Source organism: Capricornis sumatraensis, chromosome 14 (genome assembly GCF_032405125.1).
Source record: "Capricornis sumatraensis isolate serow.1 chromosome 14, serow.2, whole genome shotgun sequence".
NCBI classification, from domain to species: Eukaryota; Metazoa; Chordata; class Mammalia; order Artiodactyla; family Bovidae; genus Capricornis; species Capricornis sumatraensis.
The window spans coordinates 22,002,364-22,008,073 of NC_091082.1; the positions used below are offsets into that span (position 1 = coordinate 22,002,364).

General features: G+C 38.8%; 1 pseudogene; it reads left to right on the forward strand.

Annotated features, from left to right (window-relative positions):
* The first annotated feature begins 582 nt into the window (after positions 1-582).
* On the forward strand, positions 583-921 carry LOC138090652 (cAMP-regulated phosphoprotein 19 pseudogene; annotated as a pseudogene).
* Positions 922-5,710: the final 4,789 nt, after the last annotated feature.

Below are 5,710 nucleotides of genomic sequence, written 5' to 3' on the forward strand. Positions count from 1 at the left end.
AATTTTACATTTAAGGGCCTAGATCTGATAGATAGAGTGCCTGATGAACTATGAAATGAGGTTTGTGACATTGTACAGGAGACAGGGATCAAGACCATTCCCATGGAAAAGATATGCAAAAAACCAAAAAGGCTGTCTGGGGAGGCCTTATAAATAGCTGTGAAAAGAAGAGAGACAAAAAGCAAAGAAGAAAAGGAAAGATATAAGCATCTGAATGCAGAGTTCCAAAGAATAGCAAGAAGAGATAAGAAAGCCTTCTTCAGCGATCAATGCAAAGAAATAGAGAAAAAGAACAGAATGGGAAAGACTAGAGATCTCTTCAAGAAAATTAGAGATACCAAGGGAACATTTCATGTAAAGATGGGCTAAATAAAGCACAGAAATTGTATGGACCTAACAGAAGCAGAAGATATTAAGAAGAGGTGGCAAGAATAAACAGAATAACTGTACAAAAAAGATCTTCACGACCCAGATAATCACGATGGTGTGATCACTCATCTAGAGCCAGACATCTTGGAATGTGAAGTCAAGTGGGCCTTAGAAAGCATCCCTACAGAGAGAAGCGGAGTAAGAGGGAGCAGTATGTCTGCGGAAGTCCCCGAGGCAGCCTCCGTGGAGGAGCAGAAGGAAATGGAAGATAAAGTGACTAGTCCAGAGAAAGCTGAAGAAGCAAAATTAAAAGCAAGGTATCCTCATCTGGGACAAAAGCCTGGAGGTTCCGATTTTTTAAGGAAACGATTGCAGAAAGGGCAAAAATATTTTGATTCTGGGGATTACAACATGGCTAAAGCAAAAATGAAGAACAAGCAACTTCCTATTGCAACCCCGGATAAGACAGAGGTCACTGGTGACCACATTCCCACTCCACAGGACCTTTCTCAATGGAAACCTTCTCTTGTTGCTAGCAAACTGGCTGGCTGATTAAAAAGAGCTGAACTGCATGAATCTTCTAATTCCCATTATTTCTCCGTAATATGTTATTCCCCTGCTTTTTATTTCCTTTTACTCCCTATGTCATTTGAGAGTGATGGCTTTGCAGGTAGCGGTAGTGTGTGCTGCTATTTTAAGGGAATATACATGTGTAGAGTTTTTGATTAGTTTAACAGTGCACTGATGAAAAGAACATGTTAGAGCAACATAATCTACTTGAAAATAATTGTATATATTACCTAACTTCTAGGGTAGGGCTGGATCCAACAAGTAACTAACAAGTTTTGCAGTTTTAATGTTGGCTTTCTTTAATTCATCTTAACTATAGCTTTGTATGTTATTCTTATTTGATATAACCTCTATTGTTGGTTTCTTCTGGATTTTCCTTTTGGGTTTTGTAAAACAGAAGTTTAAGACCACAAGTTATAAGAAAGCTCACATATTTCAAACACAAATAAATGGGGCTCCAAAAGATTTGTATCCTGTGCTTGAACGTGAATGGCCTTAAATCTGTTTCAGCTTTAACAATAGAACTTTACTTGGGCAATATTTGCCCATTCTGGTGTAACTTACGTGACTCTATTGCTTAACAGCTGCTGTTGAAGCTAGTGTTCTTGTTCAGTTCTATATTGTTCAGAATACCTTTTGTCATTGAAGATGTGAATGAAGTGTGCATGTGCATCGACTGTTGAATTCACTTTTGTGCCATTTTTGTAAATACAATAGTTTTGCACAGCCTCTCACAACTGTCTGTATTACTTTCACATATTAAAGAGTAGATAATGTGCCAACCAGAAGCACAAGAGTTCCTACAAAAAACTCTGTATGTCATTAGAGCTTTTGTATAGTAAGAGTAGTTTATAGTCTTGGGGTTATAGAAAACCAAACTGAAATCTTTGCTCAGTCTGCCATAGACTTAAGCTTTTTCAATTGTTAGTAGCACCCATGACATTCAGTGGCCTTGTGCAAATATGGTATGTTGCTTAGGCATATCTTTTGTCCTATGCAGAACGTTTCATTTTGACTTTTATGAAAATTACTATTCATATAATTTATATAAACTTTTTTAATGTAGAAACTTTTTACTTCGACAGTCAATTTAGGGGACACTAGAATAAAATACTTTGCCTCTTGTGGCCCCTCCCTTCTTTTTTTTTGCTTCTTTGACTCACATTGTGTTGGGCTGTGCGATTCAGCCTTTTCAGAAACATAAGTGTCTGTATGTTCACTCTTGAAATTTGCTCTGCTGAATGCTGTATTTTCTAACCCAATAATTACATTTTCCTTATAATTTCTCAGTTGTTAATTAACCAGTCTTAATCCTGTATTATTACTAACTGACAGTTGTTTAAATACAAGGAAATTTATAATAAAACAAGTATTTGAGAAGATTGGCCCAGGAATCTAGTCAGGATGAGCTGAATTTTAAGTAGTAATAATAAGCTAAGACTTGTGACAGTTAGAGCAATTTACATGATAGGTGGAACAGATAATATGTATTTAGATATTTTGCTTCTATAGATGTCATTTTAATAAAATGTAAATTAAAAAAAAAAAAGGGAAAGAATCCTTACAAACAAAGCTAGTGGAGGTGATGGAATTTTCAGTTGAGTTATTTCAAATCCTGAAAGATGATGCTGTGAAAGTGCTGCACTCAATATGCCAGCAAATTTGGAAAACTCAGCAGTGGCCACAGGACTAGTAAAGGTCAGGTTTCATTCCAATCCCAAAGAAAGGCAATGCCAAAGAATACTCAAACTACCGCACAATTGCACTCATCTCACATGCTAGTAAAGTCATGCTCAAAATTCTCCAAGCCAGGCTTCAGCAATACGTGAACCGTGAACTTCCTGATGTTCAAGCTAACACATGTAAGAATTAAAGATTTTAAAATTTAATAAAATAATAAATAAATAAATAAATAAAAAATAAATAAAAAATAAAAAAAAAGAATAGAATGGGACGTAGGCAATATTGTTAAAAAAAAAAATAAATGCTATCATGACATCTAAAAAAAAAAAAAAAAGAAAAGGCAGAGGAACCAGAGATCAAATTGCCAACATCTGCTGGCTCATGGATAAAGCAAGAGAGTTCCAGAAAAACATCTATTTCTGCTTTATTGACTAGGCCAAAGCCTTTGATTGTGTGGATCACAATAAACTGTGGAAAATTCTGAAAGAGATGGGAATACCAGATCACCTGACCTGCCTCGTGAGAAATCTGAATGCAGGTCAGGAAGCAACAGTTAAAACTGGACATGGAACAACAGACTGGTTCCAAATAGGAAAAGGAGTACATCAAGGCTGTATATTGTCACCCTGCTTATTTAACTTATATGCAGAGTACATCATGAGAAATGCTGGGCTGGAAGAAGCACAAGCTGGAATCAAGATTGCTGGGAGAAATATCAAAAACCTCAGATATGCAGATGACACCACCCTTATGGCAGAAAGTAAAGAGGAACTAAAAAGCCTCTTGATGAAAGTGAAAGTGGAGAGTGAAAAAGTTGGCTTAAAGCTCACCGTTCAGAAAACGAAGATCATGGCATCCGGTCCCATCACTTCATGGGAAATAGATGGGGAACCAGTGGAAATAGTGGCTGACTATTTTTTTGGGCTCCAAAATCCCTGCAGATGGTGACTGCAGCCATGAAATTAAAAGACACTCACTCCTTGGAAGAAAAGTTATGACCAACCTAGATAGCATATTCAAAAGCAGAGACATTACTTTGCTGACTAAGTTCCCTCTAGTTAAGGCTATGGTTTTTCCTGTGGTCATGTATGGATGTGAGAGTTGGACTGTGAAGAAGGCTGAGTGCCGAAGAATTGATGCTTTTGAACTGTGGTGTTGGAGAAGACTCTTGAGAGTCCCTTGGACCCCAAGGAGATCCAACCAGTCCATTCTGAAGGAGATCAGCCCTGGGATTTTTTGGAAGGAATGATGCTGAAGCTGAAATTCCAGTACTTTGTCCACCTCATGCGAAAAGTTGACTCATTGGAAAAGACTCTGATGCTGGGAGGGATTGTGGGAAGGAGGAGAAGGGTATGACTGAGGATAAGATGGCTGGATGGCATGACTGACTTGATGAACGTGAGTCTGAGTGAACTCCGGGAGTTGGTGATGGACAGGGAGGCCTGGCGTGCTGCGATTCATGGTGTCGCAAAGAGTCAGACATGACTGAGCGACTGAACTGAACTGAACTGAACAGAGATATGATTCACATATCATACAATTCAGCTTTTTAAAGTATACAGTTCAATGGTATAATATATTTAGAGACCTCTCTAGCCATCACCAGGTTTTACTTTTAAAACATTTCACTCTCAGAGGAAAAAAAATATTTATACACCTTGGTCACTTGAGAAAAGTTGACTCATTGGAAAAGGTTCTGGTGCTGGGAAAGACTGAGGGCAGGAAGAGAAGGGGCAATAAACAGAAGAATGAGATTGTAGGATGGCATCACTGACTCACTGGAAATGAGTTTGAGCAAACTCTGGGAGCTGATGAGGACAAGGAAGCCTGGCATGCTGCAGTCCATGGGGTCGCAAAGAGTTGGACATGACTGAACAACAACAATACCCAATAACAGTTACTTTCTTTTACTTATCCCCCAGACCTATGAAAACACTGAAGTGCTTTCTGTCTCTAGAGATTTGCCTATTCTGGGCATTTTGTATAAGTTGCTATTGTTCAGTCGCTCAGTTGTGTCTGACTCTGCAATCCCATGGACTGCAGAATGCCAGGCTTCCCAGGCTTCCCTTCACCATCTCCCAGAGCTTGCTCAAACTCACATACGTTGAGTTGGTAATGCCATCCAACCATCTTGTCCTCTGTTGTCCCCTTCTCATCTTGCCTTCAATCTTTCCCAACATCAGGGTCTTTTCTAATGATTCAGCTCTTCCCATCAGGTGGCCAAAGTATTGGAACTTCAGCTTCAGCATCAGTTCTCCCAAAGAATATTCAGGACTGATATCCTTTAAAATGGACTGTTTAGATCTCCTTGCAGCTCAAGGGGCTCCCAAATGTCTTGTCCAGCACTGCAGTTCAAAAGCATCAATTCTTCAACGTTCAGCCTTCTTTATAGTCCAACTCTCACATCCATACATGACTACTGGCAAAATCATAGCTTGGACTATATCGACCTTTGTTGGCAAAGTAATGTCTCTGCTTTTTTAATATGCTGTCTAGGTTGGTCATAGCTTTTCTTAGAAGGAGCAAGTGTCTTTTAATTTCATGGCTGAGATCACCATCTGCAATGATCTTGGAGTTCAAGATAATAAAGTCTGTCACTGTTACTATTGTTTCACCATCTATCTGCCATGAAGTGACCAGATTGGATGCCATGATATTCGTTTTCTGAATGCTGAGTTTTCACTCTCCTCTTTCACCTTCATCAAGTGCTTCTTTTGTTCTCCTCTCTTTCATCTGTATCAAGAAGCTCTTTAGTTCCTCTTCATTTCTGCCATAAGGGTGGTGTCATCTGCATATCTGAAGTTATTGATATTTTTCCTAGCAATCTTGATTCCAGCTTGTGCTTCATCTTTCCTGGCATTTCACATTATGTACTCTGCATATAAGTTAAATAAGCAAGGTAACAAAACAGAAAAACAGGGTAACAACAGGCTTGATGTACTCCTTTCACAATTTGGAATGAGTTCATTTTTCCATGTCCAGTTCTAACTGTTGCTTCTTGACATGCAGGCAGGTTTCTCAGGAGGCAGATAAAGCAGTCTGGTATTCCCATCCCTTGAAGAATTCTCCATAGTTTGTCATGATCCAC